Here is a 26,416-nt window from a genome sequence, read left to right as displayed (position 1 = left end):
TCAAAGACTTACAATCTTTTTAGGAAGTTGTACTTAGCAGAGTAATGGTCACAGCTGATGGAGAATTGCTACATTTTCTGGAGAAAAAAAAAAAAAGAACAACAATAACAAACCAAAACAGTGAGCTGGACTTGTTGCTTCCCCTGAAGGTTCAGGGCTCATTTTGTGCTTCAGTCACAGGCTCTTTGGAACAACCTGCAATGACCTCTTTATAATCTTCACTCTAAAAATTATCTCTGTGAAGTGAATTGTAATCAGCTTTGGCCTCAGTGACTTCTTTCTCAGTACCGAGGGTATTTAATTCCACATCAGTAAGCAATGCAAAAGTCTGTGTGTTCTTTAAGTACAAGTCAGTGATTGTTTCTGTATTTTGGTCACTGATCAAGTCTAGTAGTTCAGTGGCTGGCTGACTGCAGGTCCGTGGTGAGTTCTGGGAGTAGTGTGGGATAAGTCTACAGCCAGGCAGACCAGGCAGCGGAGCAGGGCCTTCCTGAACGTGGTGCTGATGCAGGCAGGGAGCCTGAGAAGCTGGGTGGTTTTTTTTGCCTTCTTGTGTCTTTTATTTTTACCTGATGATCAGCAGAACTACAACTGTCATAAAATCTTCTATTCTTTATGTGATATTAAACCTGGATCCTTTCAGTACTTCTAATATACTGTGCTTTTTCTTTTGCTTTAGGACCTTCATGTATCCTGCTTGTATTATTCCCCTTAATCATAACCCCTCTCTGCTTTTTAAACTGATTAGTGCTTCATCATCATCAGCCTGCCACTTCTGTCCAGTCTAGGTTTACTCCCTGCAGTAGGGACTTGTTCAGTCTGTCTCTAATAGATAGTAGGCTCTTTGAGAGCATGAATTTTGTCTTATTTTTCATTATGGCCCAGGTGTTAGCACATGATGTGAATGAGTGGATAACTACTTAACGGTTGTGTTCTAATACGTGTGCTCACCAACTTTTACCTAGTCCATTGTAGTAGCCTTTTCCTTTTTCCACCTGTTGATGGTGATGAATTACGTTAATTTTTTAATGTTGAATCAGCCTTGCATACCTGGAGGAAATCCCACTTTGTTGTGTATAATTATTTTTATACATTTTTAAAATTCAATTTACTAGTACCTGTTGAGGATTGTTGCATCTATATTCCTGAGATAGATTGGTCTAGTTTTCTTTTCTTGCAGTGCCTTTGTTTTGATGTTAGAGTAACCCTGGTTTCATAGAATGAGTTAGGAATATTCACTCTGCTTTGGTCTTCCGGAAGAGATTGTAGAGAGTTGGTACAGTTTCTTCCTTGAGTGGTTGATGGAATTCACCAGTGAATCTGTAGGGCCTGGTACTTTCCTTTTTGGAAGGTTAGTGATTCAGTTCCTTTAATAGTTATAGATTCAGATTATATGTTTCTTCTTATGTGAGTTTTGACAGATTGTGTCTGCCAGGGAATTTGTTCAATTCATCTAGGTTATCAAATTTGTGGGCACAGAGTTGTTCATAGTATTCTTTTATTATCCTTTTAGTGTCCATGAGGTCTGTAATGATGCTCCCACCTTAATTTCTGATATCAATAATTTATGTCTTCTTTTTGTCTTAGCCTGACAAGAGGCTTGCTGCCTTTTTTTTTTTTAAGTATGTCACCATTTGCTTATTTATTTATATTTGGTTGTGCTGGGTCTTCCTTGCTGTGTGTGGGCTTTCTCTAGTTGCAGTGAGCAGAGGCTGCTCTTTGTCTTAACAATTTTTAAGCACATAGTATTACATCCAGTGTCAGTGTACAGTCCATTGTACTCTTGTTGTGCAGTAGATCTCTAGAACTGTTTTGTCTTGCAAAGCTGAATTTCTGTACCCACTTAACACCAGTTCTCCTTTTTTACCTCCCCCTAGTAAAAGCTTACTAATTTTATAGAGAATTAGCTATTGATTTTTTTCTGTTGTTTTCCAGTTTTCAATTTCATTGATCTCTCCTCTAATTTTTATGATATCTTTTCTTATATTATTTTGGATTTAATTTGCCACTCATGGTTTTTGGGCTTCTCAGGTGGCACTAGTAGAGAACCCACATGCCAATGCAGGAGGCACGAGCTCAGTCCCTGTGTTGGGAAGATTCCCTGGCGGAGGGCATGGCCACCCACTCCAGTATTCTTGTCTGGAGACTACCACGGACAGAAGAGCCTGGTGGGCTACAGTCCATAGGGTTGCAGAGTTGGACATGACTTTGCGACTAAACAACACTCAACACATAGCATTCAATGATACAAATTTCTCTCTAAGCACGGCGTTCACAGTGTTCCATGAATTTTGACAAGTTGTATTTTTATTTTCATTTGGTTCATTTTATCTTTTTTTTCTGAGATATGTTCTTTGATTCATGTGTTATTTGGAAGTGTGTTATTTAATCTCCAAGTTTTGGGGATTTTTCAGCTATTTTTTTGTTACTGATCTATAGTTTTAAATGGTCTGAAAGTGTATATTGTATGATTGTTTATTCTTTTAAGAAGTTGTGTGTTTTATGGCCCTAAATGTTGTTTGCCTTGGCAAATGCTCCATATGAGATTGAAAAGAATAAAGTAGTCTGTTGATGGTTATAGCTTTCTTCTTGGACTGATTGTAACCTGAGCCTTACCTGTCTGTTTTTCAGATGATTTCTGTAATGATCTTTTAAAAATGAGATTTATACTTATCATTTTCCTCCCAGAAATTTCTCAGAGGTTTCTTTTTGCTAAAAACCTGAAATACACTCTTTTGTTTGAGCTAAAAGAGCCTTTGAATCAGGTCTCTTCTTATCTTATCCAGCCCCGGCAAGCCCTACTGCCCACTTCGTAGTTTCAGTACATTGAAATTACATTAGTTGTCCAGGTCCAATATGATTTTTTCTCTTACTTCTGTACATGTTGGATATACCTGTAATATTCTTTGTTTGGCAGTCTACTGTTTTTCACTTCTCAAAACTTTCCTTTGTGTAATTTTTCATTATAATAACTAATTTTTCATTTCTTTGCTTGCAAAACCATGAGGTCTCTTTTCTGAAACTTGTATTTTAACTTTGTGTTCTCAGTAACTGGGCTGTGGTAGGCAGTCATATATTTTTTGAGTGAAAGAAGTCTTTTTTAATTGAGAAAAAGTTTGAAGTGAAATGTGAATCCTAAGTTAGAATTCAGAATTTTGACAGCTGCGTAAACTTGTATGTAACCCATAATGCATCAAGATATAGAATATTTTCATCATCCTAGAAAGTTTGTTTTCTTCTTGGTCAGTCCACTCCACAACAATTGTTCTGTTTCTCCACACCCCCCACCGCCAATCATAGATTAGTGTTGTCCCTTGAGAACTTTGGGCTTCTCTGGTCCCTCAGATGGTAAAGAATCTGCCTGCAGTGTGGGAGACCTGGGTTCAATCCCTGGGTTGAAAAGATCCCTTGGAGAAGGGAATGGATGCCCACTCTAGTATTCTTTCCTGGAGAATCCCATGGACAGAGGAGCCTGGTGGGCTAGCTACTGTACATGGGGTCGCGAAGAGTCAGACACAGTTGAGCTACTAATGTGAGAACTCTGTGTGAATGGAACCATGTGTAACTCCAGCTTCTTTTGCTCAGCATAGTTTTGCAGTTTTCCATGTTGATTTAGTGTTATCAGTCACTAGTTCATTCTTTTCATTATTGATTAATATTCTGTTGTTGTATTATCCTAAAATTTTATTTCCCTCTTTATCGTTATTTATTATCTCTCGTTTTCAACCTTTATGAATAAAGTCACTGTGAATGTTATTAAAAAAGTCTTTTTAAATTTCTTCTGGGTACATTTTCATAGACGTTAAGCTGTTTCTCTTCTGTTTTCATTTTGTTTAATCTAGTTTCTATCTTTGCATCAGTATTACTCTTGATTGGTATATTTTCTATAGAAAATCCTGAGATCAGGTAGTGTAGGTCCTTCAATTTTGTTATTCTTTGGCAGATTACTGTGACTGTTCTAGTTTGCATTTTCATGTAAAATGCAGAATCAGCCTTTCAGTTTCTATAAAATGAACTATCTGGGTTTTAGTTGGGATTGCACTGATTGTATATATTGACTTGATAAAAACCAGCAACTAAAAAGTAGAGGCTTCCAGTCCATGAACATGACGTATTGTTGTTTATTTAGCTTTTCTTTAACATCTCCTGGCATAGTTTTTATCATAGAGTTTCTGGACATATTTATTTGGTTAAGTTTATCCTTAAGTATTCCATGTTTAAGATGTAATTGTATATGGTGTTTAAAAAAACTTCAGTGTCTAATTGTTTGTGGCTAGTATATAGGAATGCAGTTGATTCTTTTTATGTTGACCATGTATCCTGTGATCTTGTTATATGTACCTGTTCTAGTAAGATTCCTTCTGTTTTTTTTCAGGGTCCCTATTGTCCATACATTTTAAATCTTCCTTTCCAGTTTATATGTTTTTTACTTTTTTCTTCCTTACTGTATTGACTAGGCTTCCAGAACAGTGTTGAATAAGAGTGGTAAGAGTTGATATTTTTGCTTTTTTCCTGATCTTTGGGGGACTGTATTCCGTTTTTCACCATTAATAATTGTTTTAGCTATAAATTTTTCATAGGTTATCTTTATTTACTAAGTGGAAGATGTTTTCTTTGTAGTTTGCTGAGATTTCTTTTAAAGTTGTGAATGGATGTATGACTTCATTGATATTTTTTCTGCATCCATTAGATGATCATATAATTTTTCTTCCTTTTCTTAAAGTGAACTTAAAGTGAACATTTGATTGATTTTCAAATAAGCCAATCCTGCATTCCTGGGATAAATTGTATTTGGTAATGATCCATTGTCCTTTTTATATGTTCTTGGATTCAGTTTACTGATTTTTTAAAAAGAATGTTTATGTATATGTTTATGAGGCATATTGTTTTCTTGCAGTCTTGTTTTAGGTATATTGGCCTCATAAAAAATAGTTCCTTCTCTATTTTCTGAAAGTTTATAGAAAATTGGTCTTATTTCTATCATAAGAATATATGTTTAGTGGACTTTATCAATAACTTAATCTAGGGTTGAGTTTCCTTTGTGGGAAAGTTTTTACTTCCAAATTTAACTTTTAAAACATAAAAAGCTAATCAGATTTAAGTTTTTTTCTTGATTCAGTTTTGACAAATTATATTTTTCAAGGAATTTGCCCATTTCATTAAAAAATTTTTTTTTAATTGAAGGATAATTGCTTTACAGAATTTTGTGGTTTTCTGTTGTACATCAACAGGAATCAGCCATAGGTACACCCATGTACCCTTCCTCCTGGACTTCCTTCCCGTCTCCCTCCCCAAGCCACCCTTCAGCCTTTCACAGAGCCCCTGTTTGAGTTCCCTGAGTCATACAACAAATTCCCAGTGGCCGTCTACTTTACATACATGGCATTGTAAATTTCTGTGTTACTCTCTCCATACAGCTCCCCTTCTCCCTCCTCTCCTCCCACCATGTCCTCAGGTTTGCTCTCTATGTTCGTTTCTCCATTGCTGCCCTGAAAATAAATTCATCAGTGTTATCACTTTAGATTCCATATATATGTGTCAGTACATGATGTTTATATTTCTCTTTCTGACTTTTACTCTGTGTCATAGGCTCTAGTTTCATCCCCATCATTAGAACAGATTCAGATGTGTTCTTTTTCATAGCTGAGTAGTATTCCATTGTATGTATGCACCACAGCTTCTTTATCCATTCATCGGTTGATGGACAAGGTTGCTTCCGTGTTTTAGCTATTGTAAATAGTGCTGCAATGAACATTGGGGTACATGTGTCTTTTTCAGTTTTGATTTCCTCAGGGTATATGCCTAGGAGTTCATTTTTTAATTGAACAAAAATTTTCATAATATTTTCTTAATTCCTTTACTGTCTAAAGGACTTGTAATAATTTCTTTTTTCACCTTGATAGTGCCAGTTGTCTTTTTCTTGATTAATCTGGGTAGAGATTTGTTGGTTTTTCTGGTCTCTTCAAAGGATAAGTTTTGGTTTTAGTGCCTCAGTAGTAAAGAATACACGTACCAGTGCAGGAGATGCAGGAGACATGGGTTCAATCCCTGGGAGGGAAGATTGTCTGGAGGAGGGAATTGCAATCATGGCCAGGAAAATTCCATGGACAGAGGAGCTTGGCAGGCTACAGTTCATGGGGTTACAAAGAGTCAGACATGACTGAATGCACACACACATTGTTCATTTCAACTTTCATCTTTACTCTCAAGTTATTTCTTTCCTTCTGCTTGCTTTATTTTAATTTGTTCTTTTTTTCTTAGCTTTTTAAAGTAGAAGATTTGGTAGCTGTCTTAGATCTTTCTTTTTGATGTAAGCATTTTAAGCTCTAAACTTCTCAATTTCTTTTGTGATTTCTTTGTGGCCCATGCTTAATTTCTGAATATTTGAAGTTTTCCAGGTATCTTTTTGTCATTGATATTTAGTCATTGTGGTCAGAGACTATACATGTACAACTTAAGTCCTTTTAAATTTGTTGAGTCTTATAAGGTCTACTGTATGGTTACTTGGTGAATGCTCTGTATTCACTGGAGAAGAATGTGGAGTCTGACTGTTGTCGGGTGGGTTTTTTGTATATGTCAATTAGGTCAAGTTGGCTAGTTGTATTCTTATTTTTTTAAATTTATTTTTATTGGAGTATAGTTGCTTTATAGTGTTGTGTTAGTTTCTATTGTACAGCAAAAATGAATCAGCCATGTGTATACATACATCCCCTCTTTTGGATTTCCTTCCCATTTAGGTTACCATGAAGGATCTAGTAGAGTTCCCTGTGCTGTCTGGTAGGTTCTCATTAGTTATCTAATTTATGCACAGAATCAGTAGTGTATATATGTCAGTACCAGTCTCCCAGTTTCTCCCACCCATCCTGTTTCCCTCTTGGTATCCATACATTTGTTCTCTCCATAACTCTTTTATATCCTTACTCATCTACTTATTCTCCAGGCATTGAAGTTTGTTTGCAGAAAGATCCAATTCAGATTATACATTGCATTAATTGTCATGTCTCTTTAGTTTTCTTTAGTCTGAGTTAGTTCCTTTCTTTAAAAATTTTATGATCATCATACATAAAAATTACCATTTATTTTGTAGAATGTCATTCAGTTCAGGTTTATATGATTTTTCCTCTTAGAGAGACTTAAGTTGTTATTTTGGCAGGCATATTGCAAAAAGTGATGCTATGTTTGTTGCCCATTGCATTTGAACAGGTGGCACATGATTTTTATTTTCCCCCTTCTGATGATGGTTCACTTTGATCAGTTAATTGAGGTAGGGTCTGCCAGGTTTTGCCAGTGTAAAGTTAATCTTATCCCTCATCATACGTTGAAATTTGTTTATTTATTTATTTGTATCAATATTGATTTTGGAGTTTTATTCACTGGGTAAAATCTACTACTATGATTAATACTTAGTTGAAGATTTGGCCAATCTGAGCCTCTTCAGGTTGGCTTTTGTGTTCTTTTGACCTGTCCCATCAGTCCTTGAGCACTTCCTTCCTTTAAGTCATGAGATGGTCTAGGCTTATATTGTATTTTACCTGCCCTATCCCTGGAATCAGACAATTTTTCTAAGGAGTCCTAGTTCATTTTGGTGGAGAATGGTATTTAGAAGCCAAGATCTGAGTGCTCAATGTGCTGCTCATTGCTGGTGGAGTATAACTGCTCCCAGGACTGTTAGTGGATAAAGCCAGAGAATATATATATATATATGTATATGTATATACTTACATACATTTATATGTATATATGTACATACATTTACATCTATAATTATCTGTTTATCTATAAGTATTGAAAACCATGAGTTCACACTGATACCTCCAATTATAGTCCATTACCATGGAGTACAGTTTAGTTTGCTTCCTCACATATTTTATGAGTCCTTTCTCAGACTGTGATAAACCTGATTCTGTTATCCTTAATATATTTATTTACTTACTTGATCAGATCCTCCCCCCAACCCCTGTATGTAGCTGTTTTCCCTTTAGCGCTGTTGCCCTTCTCCCCTTCCCATACAGGCAGATGCTCTCTTCACCCGACTCCTATACTCCGTGGCAGTGCAAGCCATGCCTTGTCTCCTGCATGGACGTCTTCCTCCCCCTGCACGTGCTTTGGCAGTTGCGCTGGGCCTCCCTCACCACATGGATCCCTTCTCGTACACTGTGCTGGTCCATGCACAGTCCTCCCACCACTTAGTCCAGGGACCTTGCTGAGGGCTGCTCTTCCCCCACGGCACAGACCCTTCTTTATATTGCTTGGGCTCTGACACCTCATGCTGAACTGCCCTTTTATCTGGAGAACTTTCTCTGTCTGCTTACACTCTGATGTCTTGCTTTGGGCGGCCCTCCCGTGCCAGTGCCCTCTTCATTCTGTCTTCATTCTCCAGAGTATGGCCTTAGAGGTGAATGGTTCATGGAGCCTAAGAAGATAGGGAAAGTCAGGAAGGGGAAGGGATAAGATTTATCCTTTTCTTTTCTTTAAAAAAAAACCTTAATTTTGAAATTACATAGATTCATAGGTAGTTGCAAAAATAATACAGAGAAGTTCCATGTACCCAGTCTGGCAGTTTCTCCCTAGTGATTGCATTTTATATAACTGTAGTACAAAATCTCAAAATAAAGAAATTGACATTGCTACAACATGTCCATTTTTGTCTGCTTTATCCTACAAGTAGATACAGAACTAATCCTTCATACCCAAAGATCTCCCTGGTGCTACCCCTCTAGTCACACTGCTTCTTGTTGTCCCCACCATTCCTAACTCCTGGCTATCCTACCCTACTCTGTTTTCCATCTCTAAAACTTCTTCATTTTGAGAATATTTTATCTCAGATATTGGAATCAATATATTAAGTGCCCTTTTGAGATTGACTTTTTTCACTTAATGTAATGCCCTTAAGAGCCATGTGAGTTGTATATATAAATGCTTTGTTCTTTTTTTTTTAATGTATAGTAGTGTTCCATGGTAAAGCTCAGCTGGTTAAGAATCCACTTGCAATGCAGGAGACCCCGGTTCGATTTCTGGGTCAGGAAGATCCCTTGGAGAGGGACTAGGCTACCCACTCCAGTATCCTTGGGCTTCCCTGGTGACTCAGATGGTAAAGAATCCGCCTGCAGTGTGGGAGGTTTGGTTTGATCCCTGGGTTGGGAAGATCCCCTGGAAGAGGGCATGGCAACCCACTCTAGTATTCTTGCCTGGAGAATCCCCATAAACAGAGGAGCCTGGAGGGCTGTAGTCCATGGGGTTGCAAAGATTCGGACACGACTGAGCGACTAAGCACACACACAGAATTTCATGGTATGGTTGTTAAGTCAGTTCAGTCGCTCAGTCGTGTCTGATTCTTTGTGACCCCATGGACTGCAGCACGCCAGGCTTCCCTGTCCATCACCAACTCCTGGAGCTTGCTCAAACTCACGTCCATCGAGTCGGTGATGCCATCCAACCATCTCATCCTCTGTTGTCCCCTTCTCCTCCTGCCTTCAATCTTTCCCAACATCAGGGTCTTTTCCAAGGAGTCAGTTCTTCGCATTGGGTGGGCAGAGTTTTGGAGTTTCAGCTTCAGCATCAGTCCTTCCAATGAATATTCAGGACTGATTTCCTTGAGGATTGACTGATTTGATCTCCTTGCAGTCCAAGGGACTCTCAAGAGTCTTCTCCAACACCACAGTTAAAAAGTATCAATTCTTTGGCATTCAACTTTCTTTATAGTCCAACTCTCACATCCATACACGACTACTGGAAAAACCATAGCTTTGACTAGATGGACTTTTGTCGGCAAATGAGGGACATTTTAGTTGTTTCCATGTTTTGGGTATTATAGGTAAAGCTGCTGTGAACATTGATGTGTAGGTTTTTGGGTGAACATAGGTATACATAGCTCTAGGATAAATACCCTGTCATACCCTTGCCACTGGATATAATCACTTCTAACATTTCTTTGATATGCATACCAAGCATAGGATCATGTTGCCTTTTATCTCTTCATTTATCAGCATATTTTGAACTTTTCTCAACTCCTTATTCTTCTAATGCTTCTTAAATATCTGCTTGATATTCCAAATTTTGGGTAATCCATAGTTGAGTCCTGTTACTCCTAATAGATGATGATAAATCTGAGTTCATTTTGAGAATGAATCAATGGAAAGTTATCTCATACTGAATACCAAATGGCAGAATTTAGGATTTGTGTAATATTGCTTTATAGAAGAACTTAACACAGATGAGAAATTATATCCCTTACTTATTACTTATGCATTCCTGCTGGTAAGGCAGAGTTGTGAAGGGCAGATCTTGGGATCATGAATATACATTTTTGAGTTAAAGAGAGGGCGTTGATGTAGAACAGTATGATCTAGGTCCCTCACAGTGTGAAAACTTAAGCTCCAAGGCCTTTCATCCTTTCTAGAGTGTATGCTAAAAGTCTTTTAAAAATAGATATTGAACATGTTGATTTTTTTTCCTTTTATTTGCTAATTCTCTTGGAAGTCACAGAACTTTACTTCATATTAACTTTTTAGTTAATTCAAAACAGAAAGTTGAGTTTTGTGTTTCCTTAAACTGTTAATAACAGTTTAGGTTCTGTAGCCTGTATAAACTCCCTATTGTTCTATGATAGTTGAAGTAAAGTTCTTCATTTGTGATAACTGCTGGCTTTCGGGATTTATCATGACCTTATTACTCTAAATCAGTCACCCAGTTTCAGCTATGTGGCTGTACATTTTCAACAGCAATCTGCAAGCTGACTTTCAAATGTCTATAGTTTGCTCAGTAGAACTTAGTTTTCTAGTATGTTAGAAATTTGAATTAAAATGAACTAAAATTAGTATTTCATTTCTGGAGAAGGCAATGGCACCCCACTCCAGTACTCTTGACTGGAAAATCCCGTCGACGGAGGAACCTGGTAGACTGCAGTCCATGGGGTCGCACAGTCGAACACGACTGAAGCGACTTAGCAGCAGCAGCAGCAGTATTTGAGTTCCTTAGTTGCATTAGCTACATTTCAAGTGATCAGTAGTCATATGTGGTTAATGACTTTTGTATTAGACAGCATAAAGAATATTTCCATTATTTCAGGAAATTTTGGATAGCATTGTGTTAGAAAGCTTTTCAACTTAAAAATTAATTTCAGGAATTTGAAAAAAAAAGTATTTGGTTTGTCCTTTTAATTCCTTTTATAGAAAAGGGATTGGAAACTTTGTGGACTGATGTCAGATATGTTGAAGAGTAAAAGACATGTTTATATTGACAGAATGGAACAAATTATTCTTTGTAATGATATATGCCACATTTGTTTCCTAGGAAGGTACTGAATTGCACTTGAATGAAAGAATTTTTTAAATCATTTATAGTCAAGTCATGTCCGACTTTTTTGCGACCCCATGGACTGTGGCCTATAGCTTCCTCTGTCCATGGGATTTTCCAGGCAAGAATACTGGAGTGGGTTGCCGTTTCCTACCCAAGGAAATTGCCTGGTAGCTGAGTTGGTAAAGAATCTTCCTGCAGTTCAGGAGACCCAGGTTCAATCCCTGGGTTGGGAAGATCCCATTTTATGTAAATTAAGAGCTATAAAAAAAATCATGCTCCAGTCATATAATGATATAATAAAGTGTAAAGTATCTCAAGTGTTTTTGATTTCTGAAAAAAAATATACTTTAGCAGTCATGAAGCTTTTTATTTTAGTCATGAATTTCTGTGCTGAAAGCAGTATGAATAGACCTGTAGACATCCTTTTATGCATTTTGTATTCATGATTATTTTAATGGCTTAGGAAACTCAAGACATATTTGGCCATTGCTGTAAAACCTCTCTTTTGTTTTTAGTTTTAAAAGTTGCCTTAAATCCTGTCATTAGTTTAAGAAGGATTGTATAGACATTTCCCCAAATACATTTTGCTCCAGTGAATAAAACTTCAACATGCTATTGCTAGGAATTTGAGTACATGTCCTGGAATAAGTGTCTTTTCCTTTCCTATTTAATAAAATGAGAAGAAAAAAGAATTATTTTATTTGTGTCAGTGATTTTAAAATACTAGGTTTGCCATGTATTTTGTACTCTGTTTTAGTCACAGGATTGGATTACATTTATTGGTGTCAATGATCTTTTACAGTCATCTTGAAAGGTGACAGATCTATTTGATTTTGTTTATTTGCTTAGTAGTCATTGGTAGAATATGTTTCTTCCTCTCTTTTTGGCTAAATCCCTATTTGTTATCTCTATTACACTGTATACTTTTTCAATAAAGTTATTTATTAGTTATAGCCAGTTCTTATTACTCTCTGTTTCTTTTAAGGTTCATTTGAGGGATTCAGAAGTAATTTTATGTTTATTGGCTCTTGGGTCCTTGTCTTTTGAGGCATTTGTGTTGACTTTTTTTGTGTTTGCATGCTTTAAGAAGTACCCCCCTATTCAAATACTTTTCACTTCATCATACTCTTTGAGTATTATTTTCAGAGATAGATTTATTAATTGAGCTTATTTTAAAGAGAATAGATGGTAGTTTATATCAGTTCCCTAAGGTTATTTTTTTAAACAAGATTTTACTCTTTTATGTGGCTCTTGGAAAGTATCCTATGTGATAGGAATCTATTTTAGCAGAAAACATAGAATAAGTAACCTTGCTTTATAGTTTTTCTTGATGAGAGTCATATTATTGCTTATTATTATTGATTTCAACTCACCTGGTAAGTAAATATATCAATGTATCTCTATTAGTAGGTTGTTTTAGGGAGCTAACCTAGAATGATCTATTTTTCAGTATTCTCCAGTACTCTTAAAGTTATTAGACTCAACTTAAGTTTTTTTTTCCACTTAGGTGGGCGTAAATTGTTAATAGAAGTTTTCTTTCTATATTCTTTAGTAACATAACTAGTTTCCTAACACTTTTCATATAGTTCTATGTGATACTTGGTATCTAAGTGATTGACCTGGAATTGTGAGATAGTGGTACGGAGTGAGAGTTACACTCTTAGATCAAGTGGTGCCCAAACTGGAAGTCGTAGCCGAGACTGACAGCATCCGTCTAGCGAGATCAGTCTCAGAGATGTGCACTTTGACTTTTTCATACTTGTATAATGAAGTTTATTGTAAAAGGACTACAGAGTCATTATAAAAATTAGTATAGAAGAGAACAAAAAAAGTAAAAGTTCCTTGTTTTCTACTCTAATTCCAAAGAGATAACTGCTAATACTGATACCCTAAAAATTTTAAGTTTATAGAAAAACATTCAGAATGTGTCTTTGTTTCTATATGTGTTTTGTAAATATATATCTCATGAAAATATACATATATTTTGTTTTACACACATTAGATAATGTTATTTTTGTATATTTTTGAGGTCTGCATTATTCATTTAATAATATTTTGTAGAAATTTCCATGTTATTACATCTGAGGTTTGCTTTTTTATTCTAATGAATGATTAAATGATGTGCCATGTTTTATTTAATCACTCCCCTATTGATGAATATTTATGTTATTGCTAGATTTGTTTGGATGAAATAATGATGAAAGGATTATGCTTGTATATATAGATATCCATATGATACAAGCGTGTTTCTTGTATCTGTCTATATATCTGCATATTTGTAATGCTTTTTCTTTAGGTGTATATCTTTTTATTGAAATACAGCATTTATCCAGAAAAGTGCACAAATTGTTAGTGATGAATTTCCTCAAAAGTGACATATATGTATAATTACTACCCTGATTAAGATATAGAACATTATCAGTATCCCAGAGGCCCTCCCCTGTATCCCTTTTAGTCACAACACTCCTCTGATTCCTAAAGATAGCTGCTTCCTATCAGAACACTTTTATCACAGTTAGTTAGCTTTCTCTGACTTTTGAATTCTGTATGTACTATCTAATATTTGTTTTCTTCTGCATTTTTTAATGAGATGTATCCATCCATGTTATTGCAAGTATTAGTAGTTTATTCTCATTTCTGTGTCATTGTCAGCAGTGTGAATATATCAAAATTTATTCTTTGTAGCATAATAGGCATCTTGTTTCATGATGTTGACTGTTCTGAAAAGTGCTGCTGCAAATAGGTTTTGGAGGGGATGGTCAGGTGACATGCTTCGTGGTTTGCAGGATCTTAGTTACCTGACCAGGGACTAAACCTGGGCCCTGGCAGTGAAAGCAGTGAGTCGTAGCCACTGGATTGCCAAGGAATTTCCTGCTGCAAATATTCTTCAATGTGTCTTTTGGTGCATATACACACTCATTTCTGTTGGTTATATCCTGGAGTTTGCTCGGTATGCATATGTTCAGCTATAGGAGTTACTATCCAGAAGTTTTTCTCAGTGGATTTGCCAGTTTATACTAATTGTTCTCTATCCATGATATTCGGCATTGTCAGTACTTTAATTTTAACTATTTTGGTGGGTTGGTAGTAGTATTTCAGTGTGGGTTTTTTTTTTTTTTTCCAATTTGCATTTCACTGATAACTAATGTGAGTGCCTTTCATGTTTACTGACAATTTGGATATTATTTTTTTGTAAAGTGCATGTTCATCTTTTGCTCTTTTTTCTATTAGGGTGTTCCTTTCTCTTACAGATTTGTGGTAATTCTTTTATATTTGTTGGATATATATATATCAATTATCTTTTCTACGCTTCCACTGTGACTTGCCTTTTTACTCTTTCGATGAACAGGAGTCAGTGTTAATGAAGTTCTGTTTATGTCTTTTCCTTTTGGTGTCTCATGTGTCCTGTTTAAGAGTTCTTTGCCTGCCCCAAGGTTATGACGATATTTTCCTTTGTTAACTTCTGGAAACTTTATAGTTTTCCTTTCCCATTTAGATCAGTAGTCTGTTTGGAATTGATTTTTGCTGATGATGTGAGATAGGGGGTCACGATTTACTTGATGACTTTTGCTTTTTTTCCTAACTCACCCATAGAAATTTTTTCGCTTTCACTTTGCTGGCTTAATATTTCAATTCTTACAATAAGTTAGTATATTAAGATAGTAATAAATAGATTTTTCTTTGATTAATCTTAAGAATTTGTACTAAGACTGGACTTAATGTCTTTTTAGGGTTATAAAATAATACATTGTTAAGAAAATGTAAAAATTTGAAAGCTAAGCTATCACAACATTGTTAATCAGCTATACCCAAATACAAAATGCTTTTGGTATTAAAAAAAATAAAAATTAAATTTAAAAAAGCTATCAAGATAATAGAAATTGCTGCAATCTTACTACTCTAAGATAATCACTACTAACATTTCATTGTTAGTATTTTAGTGTTTCGTTTGTTTTTCTGCATATATATTTGTGTGTGTAAAATTTGCTGCATATGTATTTGTGTTTGTGTAAAATTGTAAAAATGTATTTATCCGTATTTATTAATATCATTTAACCTTAAACCATGAGCATCTCAATATATTATTAAAATTATTCAAAAGTAAGATTTCTCGTTCCTATTATCATATAGCTGTATTGTAATTTATCTCACTATTTCTTTGCTGTGTATTAGACTGTTTGCACTTTATTTACAGTTGTAAATGTTATTGTGATGTTATATGTAGATAGTGTTGTCATGTGAGATTATTTCTTCTGTATAGATTCCCTAAGACTCTTGACATACACTGTCTAATTTGTAGTCCACAAATGTTGATCGATTTATTCTCCCTCTAGTAGTGTGTGAGATTCCCAACTTAATTTCTTCAAAAATGATCTAGAATAGGAAATGTGGAATATAATTTCCAGATTTGTGTGTGATACTAAGAGAAATAACTGGACTTGGTCTTGGTTTGGGAGTGGAGAAGAAAATTAAAAGATGTCTTTAGACGGGAGACTGGGTTGCTGAAAGGTAGGGGGAGAAGAGAGAAGTAGGGAATTTAGAAGGAGGTTCTGATGTGACAAAAGATTTTATTTTTAGCAATATTGAGTTTTAGGTAATAGGATGTATTAAGTTGAGATGCTCTATAGAAATTGATAGTCTTCTATGTACCTAAGCAATTACATATCTGCAGTTGTATAGTAATAATTAATAACCATAGATATTTACTTAGAACTTATAGTTTTTGTGTAATCTAATTGGATTTTCTGATGTGTATAAACTGGATATTATTACTGCCGCTACCTAACAGGTGAGAAAATGATTATGATAGTGAAAGTGAAGTTGCTCAGTCGTGTCCAACTCTTTGTGACCCCATGGACCGTAGCCTACCAGGATCTTCCATCCATGGGATTTTCCAGGCAAGAATACTGGAGTGGGTTGCCATTTCCTTCTCCAGGGGATAGTCCTGACCCAGGAATCGAACCGGGTCTCCTGCATTGTAGGCAGATGCTTTACCGTCTGAGCCACCAGGGAAGTCATGATAATGAATGGCATCAAAAATCAACTGTATAATGCTATATGCCATAGTTAATGATTTACATATATAATCCCATTAACTCTGAAGAGATTCTGTGAGAATTTTTTATTCCCTCCATTTATGGGTGAGGAAAGTTACGAATGACTAAATTTTAGTTGTTTAGCTGACACTGCTAGTATCACTGTTTGGGATTAGATTGTGTTTCTGACACTGCTAGTATTACTCTTTGGGATTAGATTGTCTATTTCTTTTAACTCCCAACCTGTGCTTTTTTTGTTTTTCCATACTACTTTTGGAAGCCAAGTTCACCCAATAATAATTGAAAGAGGTAGGATTGAAATTCAGGATAAAAATGCTTTATCTAAATAGTGTTGACATTTTGTCTACTTTGTTGTTTTTTAAATTATTTCCTTTCTCTAGAACCACTAGAAATTCTTTTCATATTCTGGAAGCAACCAAGCTATAGTTTATATAAGGGAAAAAGAAGTATGTTTGTGCAAAAATCATTTTAAAATGTTTGAATGATTTATTAGATTTATAAAGAAGCAGTTATAGTAATGGAAGTAGCATTGAACTAAGAGATATAAAATCCTGGTTTAAGTACTGGTGTTGAAATCTAGTCCCCGTGATAGCCTGGGTAAGACACTTGCCTCTGTGATATTTTAGTTTCTTCATTGGTAATGCGAGAATAAAAGATAATTCACAGATTACAGTAATTAGGGTCTCTCTTGCTGGAATTGGAAGACTTGGGTGTTAAGTTTTTGTTTCCCTTCTTAAACAAATAACCTTTCTCAGCCTTAGATTTCTTATTTGTAAAATGGGATGAAAATGCTTACCTCATGGTCTTATTGTAGGATTAAATGCAGTAGTTTATACAGGGTAGAGACCACGTGCACCCACTTCCTTCCCTGCATGCCTTGCAAGCATTGTATCCATAGCACCTAGAAGAGTGTCTGGCACATAGTAAATATTAGATAAATCTTAGTTACTATGCTGAGGAGGAATCACAAATTTGTAGAACACTATATAAATGCTGTTTTTTGTTTAATTGTAGTAGATTTACAATATGTTGATATCTGGTTTACAGAAAAGTGACTCAATTATATATGTGTGTATATGAATATATACACCTATACACATATTCTTTTCCATTGTGGTTTGTAACAGGATTTAGGATATAATTCTCTGTGCTATACTGTAGGATCTTGTTTATTTTATAGATATTAGTTTGTATCTGCCAATCAAAAAGTCCTAATTTATCCTTCCTCCACAGCCTTTCTCCTTTGGTAACCATAAATTTGTTTTCTGTGTCTGTGAGTCTGTTTCATAAATTCATTTGTGTCATATTTTAGATTCTGTGTTATCAGTGGTATCATATGATACTTGTCTTCCTCTTCCTGACTCACTTCACTTAGTATGATATTCTCTAGGTCCATCCATGTTGCTGCAGATAGTGTTGGTTTATTCTTTTTTATGACTGAGTAGTATTCCATCGTGTATGTACATATGTGGCCTCCCTGATGGCTCAGATAGCAAGGAATCCGCCTGCAGTGTGGAAGGCCTGGGTTTGGTCCCTGGGTCAGGAAGGTCCCTTGGAAGGAGGGCATGGCAACCCACTCTAGGATTCTTGCCTGGAGAATCCCATGGACAGAGGAGCCTGGTGGGCTACAGTACATGGGGTCACAGAAAGACATACACGACTGAGTGACTAAGCACATATTTGTATGTATGTGTGATATATATACACATATATACACACACACACATATATATAATCTTCTTCTTATATATATCATATATAAAATATATATTTATATATAAAATATATATATATCACAAAGAGTTGGACATGACTGAGCAACTGAACTGAACTGATATCGTCTTCATTCTTCTGTCAGTAGACATTTAGGTTGCTTCCATGTTTTGGCTGTTAATAATGCTGTCATGAACTTTGAGATGTATGTGGTTTTTTTTTTGAATTATAGTTTTTTTCAGATACATGCCCAGGAGTGGTATTGCTGGATAATATGGATAATATTGCTGGATAAAAACGCTAGTTTTAGTTTTTTGAGGACCAATTTACATTCCCAACAACTGTGTAGGTGAAGTGAAAGTGAAAGGCACACAGTCGTGTCTGACTCTTTGCGACCCCATGGACTATACAATCCATGGAATTTTCCAGGCCAGAATACTGGAATGGGTAACCATTCCCTTCTCCAGGGGATCTTACCAACCCAGGGATGGAACCCAGGTCTCCTGCATTGCAGTGGGATTCTTTACCAGCTGAGCCACCATTTCCCTTTTCTCCACACCCTCTCCTGCTTAAATGCTAATTATTTTTAAAAACAGCTTTATTGAGATATACTTGGTATAAGAAAAAACCCTGCATATATTAAATGAATAGAATTGATGTTTGGAATGTTAAGTATTTTTGTAGTTAGAAAAATTGTATAATAGTTTCAAAAAACTTTTTATTATGAAATAATTTTAGATTTGTAAGAAAGGTGCAGAAATAGTACCAAGTTCACCTAAACCCATCATCTAGCTTCCTTAATATCAAAGCTTATGCAACCATAGTACAGTTATCAAAGCCAGGAACTTAATGTTGATAAATACTATTAAAGAAACTAGAGAACTTAGTTGAATATCATGTTTTTCCCCTAATGTTCCTTTTCTGTTCCAGGATTCCATGTTATATTTAGTTGTTATATCTTCTTGAGTCTCCACTGTTTGATGACAATTCAATCTTTCCTTATCTTATATGACCTTGATAGTTGATGGGTATTGGTTATTTTGTAGAATGACTTTTAATTTGAATCTTTCTGATGTATTCTTATGATTAGATTGGTGCTTTCATTTTTTGACAAATCCCACAGAAGTGTTGTGCTCGTTTCAGAGCATCGTATCAGGGATTATAAAATGTGGAGATATGTCGTCTTATTGGTGTTACTACATTCTCTGTGCTTTGGTAAGGTGATAAATGCCAGTTTTCCCCATTTTAAAGTCACTTTTTTCTCTTCTGTAATTGGCAGATATCTTGTAGGAAATATTGAATAGTTTGAGTCTGTTTAAATATACTATTTCTACTCAGATTTTTACCTACCTATGTAAGCATCCATTGGTGGGTCCTGCCAACTGTTGTTATTAATGTGGTATTTACCTAAATGTGAATTTGTATTTTCTTCATTCCTTCTATATTTACATTAATTGTAGCTGTCCCTTCCCTCCATTAAAAAAAATTCCATTTATATCAGAATGGATATTTGTTTTATTCTTTGCATTATAATCTGGTACTACCATTTATTTTTTTCTTACATTGTTTCAGCTTGCCCATTAGGAACTCTTTCAGACAAGCTCTTGTGTCCTTTTGACATATGCTCCAGTTTCTGGCACCACAAGATGTTCCAAGGTCATCTTTATATATAGTTCTCCTTGCCCAGCTTTGAAATCAGTCACTTCTCCAAGGAACTCTGGTTCCTTTTGTTTGGACAGTGGTAGTTAGAAACTAAGTTTTAAATGCTAGGTTGTTTCATTGCTTCTTAGTGATCTTAGCACACAGAGCTAGGCATTATGTGTGTGTCTGCTAATTGACAGATGCACACACATCTATACTAATTTATGTTGGTTGGGCCAAGACATCTGTATTGAACGAGATTGAATGGAGAAAAGGGAGGGAATGCAAAATATAGTTAAGATGTATCTAGATCAGTGGTTCTCAAAATTTCTGGCCTTGGAACCCCTTTGCTCTTAAAAATTTTGAAATCTCTTAACTCTTGCTTCTGTTGGTTATGTATGTTGATATTTACCATTTCATAAATTAAAACAATTAAAAATTTTATTTTTATAAGTGAATCACATTACATGTTAACACAGCATTTTTTTAATGAAGTATAACTTTTCTAAAATAAAAATTTCTGTGAGAATTTGTCTTAAAATTTTACAATCTGTTTTTTGTCTGGCTTCTCTCATATTTGCTAGTATATTTAGTCTGTGGTGACATCACATGTTCGCTTCTGAATACTGCTGTTATATACTCATAAGAGGAGAGTGAAAAAAAAAAAAAAACCCATGTATTATAGTGAAAGTGTTTTTTCTCTCATGGACCACCCATGAGAAAGAATGTCAGGGATCTTCAGGAGTCCCTGGACCACACTTTGAGAACTGTTGATAGAGATTTACTAAAACTCTTACAAAATAAAGGTACTTAATATAGTAAAATGATGGATCCAGAAGAACTTCTGTGAGGAACAGGGAAGAACTTGAACCATGATGCTACAGAAGTTTAAAGAATAGAATTTCTGGGTAAGATGGGGATTGCACCATTGCAGGTAAGATAATTTGATTTGATCACTTGTTCCAGCTCATCTTATAGTTACTAAATTGTAAGATGCTGATATAGCAACCAAAATACAAATTTTTAATGAGAAGTATTATAGAGGAGTAGATTAGAATGTTTGTTGTGAACTGTGAGTCCCTGAACCTTTTCAAAATCAAAAGATAGTTATAGACTTTCTCAAGCCCTGACAAATGTAGCGTGTATCAGAAGTTGACACGCCGTCAGGTCAGGCAGAAAGGGAGGGTTGTGGTTTGTGAGTCACTCCAAGGCCTGTCCGTCAGTGTGCTGCTTCCCCTTCCTGCCATGTGCTATGGATTGGTGAGCTTGCAGTTAGAAACCTTCCTGTGGACTGGTTGTATCTGTTATTTCCAAAACCATCCTGGAAATAAACACATGCATGCATATCCATAGGGGTATATTCTTGGTGTTAAATTTCTCTTTTCCTGGATTCCATGAGTTCTTTCAGATATTGCTAACATTATTGAGGCAGTATATCTCAGTTCAGTTCAGTTGCTCAGTTGTGTCTGACTTTTTGCGACCCCATGAACCGCAGCATTCCAGGCCTCCCTGTCCATCACCAATTCCCGGAGTCCACCCAAACCCATGTCCATTGAGTCGGTGATGGCATCCAGCCATCTCATCCTCTGTCATCCCCTTCTCCTCCTGCCCTCAATCTTTCCCAGCATCAGGGTCTTTTCAAATGAGTCAGCTCTTCGCATCAGGTGGCCAAGATATGGAGTTTCCACTTCAATATCAGTCCCTTCAGTGAACACCCAGGACTAATCTCCTTTAGGATGGACTAGTTGGATCTCCTTGCAGTCCAAGTGACTCTCAAGAGTCTTCTCCAACACCACAATTCAAAAGCATCAATTCTTCTGTGCTCAACTTTCTTTATAGTCCAACTCTCAGATCCATACATGACTACTGGAAAAACCATAGCCTTGACTAGATGTGCCAAAGTAATGTCTCTGCTTTTTAATATGCTGTCTGGGTTGGTCATAACTTTCCTTCCAAGGAGCAAGTGTCTTTTAATTTCATGGCTGCAGTCACCATCTGCAGTGATTTTGGAGCCCAGAAAAATAAAGTCAGCCACTGTTTCCACTGTTTCCCCATCATTTGCCATGAAGTGATAGGACTGGACGCCATGATCTTAGTTTTCTTTTTTTTTTTTTTTCCCCATTTATTATTAGTTGGAGGCTAATTACTTTACAATATTGTAGTGGTTTTTGCCATACATTGACATGAATCAGCCATGGATTTACATGTGTTCCCCATTCTGATCCCCCTTCCTGCCTCCCTCTCCATCCCATCCCTCTGGGTCTTCCCAGTGCACCAGCCCTGAGCACTTGTCTCCTGCATCCAGTCTGGGCTGGTGATCTGTTTCACCCTTGATAGTATACTTGTTTCAATGCTGTTCTCTCTGAACATCCCACCCTCGCTTTCTCCCACAGAGTCTAAAAGTCTGTTTTGTACATCTGTGTCTCTTTTTCTGTTTTGCATATAGGGTTATCATTACCATCTTTTTAAATTCCATATATATGCATTAGTATACTGTATTGGTCTTTATCTTTCTGGCTTGCTTCACTCTGTATAATGGGCTCCAGTTTCATCCATCTCATTAGAACTGATTCAAATGAATTCTTTTTAATGGCTGAGTAATATTCCACAGCTTCCTTATCCATTCGCCTGCTGATGGGCATCTAGGTTACTTCCATGTCCTGGCTATTATAAACAGTGCTGCGATGAACATTGGGGTACACGTGTCTCTTTCAGATCTGGTTTCCTTGGTGTGTATGCCCAGGAGTGGGATTGCTGGGTCACATGATCTTGGTTTTCTGAATGTTGAGCTTTAGCCAACTTTTTCACTCTCCTCTTTCACTTTTCATCAAGAGGCTCTTTAGTTCTTCTTCACTTTCTGCCATAAGGGTAGTGGCATCTGCATATCTGAGGTTATTGATATTTCTCCCAGCAATCTTGATTCCAGCTTGTGCTTCTTCCAGCCCAGCATTTCTCATGATGTACTCTGCATATAAGTTAAATAAGCAGGGTGACGGTATACAGCCTTGACGTACTCCTTTCCAGATTTGGAACCAGTCTGTTGTTCCATGTCCAGTTCTAACTGTTGCTTCCTGACCTGCATACAGGTCTCTCAAGAGGCAGGTCAGGTGGTCTGGTCCCATCTCTTTCGGAATTTTCCACAATTTATTGTGATCCACACAGTCAAAGGCTTTGGCATAGTCAATAAAGCAGAAATAGATGTTTTTCTGGAACTCTTTTGCTTTTTCTGTATATTTACAGTACAGTTAATGTTTTATATCTTTCTCTTTATGTTTAAAGACTGTTGTACTTGTGGTCACTTTGATTCTATTTGTTTCCTAGGCAATATTTTGGAACAGTTTCTAGTGATAGTTAAACACATTGTTTTTATATGACTGTGTACTATTTTTACTCTCAGAATAACCATTTCTCTAAGTTTGGTGGCAATTATTTATATATTATATACTTACTTCAGATTGTTCTTTCAAAAAGTTGGGCCATAAGAGAATTGAAGTTGTTGGAGATATTTTGGTCCACAAGAAATTATTTTACAGGGTAAATTTAAATGTACTTTTAGGCAGAGAAGTAGTTGGTGAAGAGACAGTGAAGATGCAGAGCCTGAAAGATGGGTAGTAATGGAATCAGCAGGACAGAGTATAGAGGAAAGCACAAAGACGCTTTCTTTTTTCTTAAACAGGGGTGGGAAGATGATTGAGAATACCTAAAAGTGAAGTTGAAAATTGAAGGGAACATATGACTTCAGAAATGGAGAGATGGTAAGGACAGATACTTCTGCCAAGTGACCTAGGTCTTTACTGTAAAGGAGATCATGCAGAATCTTGAAAGCTGAGCTGGGGAAGAGTATAATTGATAGCACGGGCAGTAAGGAGGAGCTCTTGTATATTCCTCACTGGGCAAATGGCAATAAAGCAGTCTTATGTTAATTTATTTGGGGAAGAATACATTGGTAGATTATAATGCTGTAAAGCTTGAAATGGATATGGACGTAGGTTATTAAGAATAAAGACTAAGAAGAGTCCAAATGATTGTAAGGGGTCACTTTGTTTGGGAGTTAGGGGTAGACCAAAATTTGCAAACCACATCAAATGTTCATAGCATTTGATTATTTTAGGTATGCCTACATTTGTTAAATTGCTTATTAACATTACTGAGTGTGGAAGAAAGTTGTTGGGAAGAGTAGGAGGTTTATTGGAGGAAGAAAATAAAAAGGGGATAGTGTGAGAAACCTGCAGCTCTGATTAAGTCTCTTATTCAATCCAGACAGCTTTTTGCAGTTACTTCAAATCTCATGAGTTTCTCCATTTGGTTCCTGCCCTGTGTCATTCATTTAGGTTGAGCCAAATATGTACCATTTTATTAGTTTATTAGTGTTATTAGTTTTTTTTTTTCTTTCTTTTTTTCTTTTTAAGGCATGAAAACTTTGCCTTTTAAGATCTTTGGAAAAAAGATCTTAGAATGTGTTCTTTGTATCTAGTATTTTGCTCTGTACACTGTTAGAATCTCAGTAAATTTAAAGTTTTCATTGTATTACTTTAAACTGACTGAATTTAGCACTTAATAGCTATTGAATAAGTGAGTGAAAGCTGTTCTGAGAAATACCAAAGAAGAATATCTACCTTTCAGATACCAAGATAAGATACAGGCACATGAAACAGAAAAATATAAAAGTGAGATAGTTTATGTTTGAGCCAGACATGATACAAGTCTTGAAAAAGAATCATTCTGGATTCTGGGCATGAATTACTAGTGATTATAATCAAGAGAAAGATTTTTATTTTTTTCAATATAGAAGGGCCTCTTTATGTTTAAAGTTGGGAGAATAAAGAGAGAACAGTAAAAAATGAGGAATACTTCAGTATAATTAAGATATATATATATTAAAACTAGCAGGAATGAACCAGCTTGGAAAGTGGCAAGGAGTGAGGAAGCATGGGCTCTGCCTCTTGAAAGGGTGTTGGGGTAGAAGTTAGATGCATGTATAAAGTAAGTGTGACACAGGATGATCATGCCTGATTGTTCTCCTTTGTCTTAAAAGTGGGAGGCCCATATGGAGCTTTGATTAGTGGATGAGCAGGAGTTTCAGGTGGAGAAATGTCTGGGTTTAGTCAAATCTTAAGAAAAAAGTATGTGTAGGGTGATTAACAGTGTTGATGGCATTTTCTGATTTGGTAGTGAGCAAAGCATTGAAATTCAGATTCTCAGATGTAGGCAGGAGGTTGCACATGGGGCTAGGTGAAATGGTAAAGATTAAGCCATGGGGGAGAAACAAGAGATTTATTTTGTAATCTGACATATTTCCTAGCCTGTTGATTTTCTTGATGTACTAATGAGTACGTTTTAAAAAATCCAGCAAATTAGTAAGTCTCTTCAAAAATCACACATATGCAGATACCTGCTTTGATTAATTATACTTTGGTTTATTTTAGGTGAAAAGTAACACTGAGAACTTGATTTTGGTTTAAAGATATTTCTCAAGGAGAAGTAGGAAACTTATAGATGAGTTTTATCTCTTTTGCCATGCTTAAAAAGTTTTTGTGTCTTTATAGATTATTGTAGTCTTCCTTGGGCCGATGAAGATTTGTTTTCCCAGACTTTTTGCACCTCATTCTTGCTTGCTGTCTTATCATTTTCATACCTGTCTCTCTATGTTTGTGGATTTACCAATATATTTTCTAAGTACCCTAGGCTGGACCATATACTTTAGTATGTGGTTGTATAATATGTAGAGATTACCTTATTTCATTTATGAGTGATAAGCCTGTTGGAGTATTCTAAAAATGTAGCTTTTGTGTGCTTATTAGCAGTCACAGTGCTTTGATTCATTGATACTTCTAAGTTTGGTTCTATACTTTCATTATGTTAGAAGTGTACCTTACATTTGTCAGTGCTAGTACCAGTATGATCACTCTCCATCTATGTAGAAACAGCTAAAAGGTTCAGATGTATATGTTAATCTTTTTCACTATTTGCACATAAAGGCTTTTGCTTGGTTTAAATAGCTGCTAATGGCAGAACTTATTTGTGACTCTGTCTTACATTCTACCTGACACTTCTGCTAAAAAATGTTATTCTTTCTTATTGCTGCGTTCTGTATTTTTGTGGGTTTTTTGTAATTTATCAGCCAACAGAAATGTTTGAAACTACTTTTTGGTGCCCTTGCAATATAAGAGAGAGCAGTTCAACAGCTGCTTAATCTGTTGTCGCTTCTCCTTGTCTCATACCCAGCCTCAGTAGCTGTGTTTCAGTAAATATCACTTCAGAGATGGTAACGTGTGTATTCTGAAGCTTTGTTGGAGGTGACTTTATCATTCTATTTTGTATTTCAAATAATTACACTAAAAGAAGCCACAAGAGTGGTCACTAGTACTATTCTCTAAGCTGACAGAATTATTAGCTGAATAATTATTTACAGGCATGTTTTTATGCCTAAGGTCTCCTTGATTTACAGTTCTGTGCTGCCCACATTTCAGAAATTTATCAAAACTTCCAATTCTGTATTTTGTCAGTTTGAAATCCCTGACTTATGTTGCATTTCCCTCATGAACCCTTCTACGCAGCTATGTCTTCTGACTTTAAACTATAAGTCTGTAAGATGTTTATAACCTTTAGCACCCCCTTCTTAAGTGTGTTTTTTTGAAAATATAGCCATTAGCAGATTGTACTTCCTGGAGTATTATCAAGATTTTTTTTTAAATCAAGATTATTTT

General features: G+C 35.9%; 1 protein-coding gene across 7 annotated transcripts in view; it reads left to right on the top strand.

Annotated features, from left to right (window-relative positions):
* The window catches only part of ZNF148 (zinc finger protein 148), a 141,274-nt gene that overhangs the window by 54,136 nt on the left and 60,722 nt on the right, over positions 1–26,416 (top strand). The gene's annotated exons all lie outside the window — the stretch shown is intronic.

The sequence above is a fragment of the Cervus canadensis genome, chromosome 7 (genome assembly GCF_019320065.1).
Source record: "Cervus canadensis isolate Bull #8, Minnesota chromosome 7, ASM1932006v1, whole genome shotgun sequence".
Classification (NCBI taxonomy): Eukaryota; Metazoa; Chordata; class Mammalia; order Artiodactyla; family Cervidae; genus Cervus; species Cervus canadensis.
This window is presented reverse-complemented; position numbering and strand designations above follow the sequence as displayed.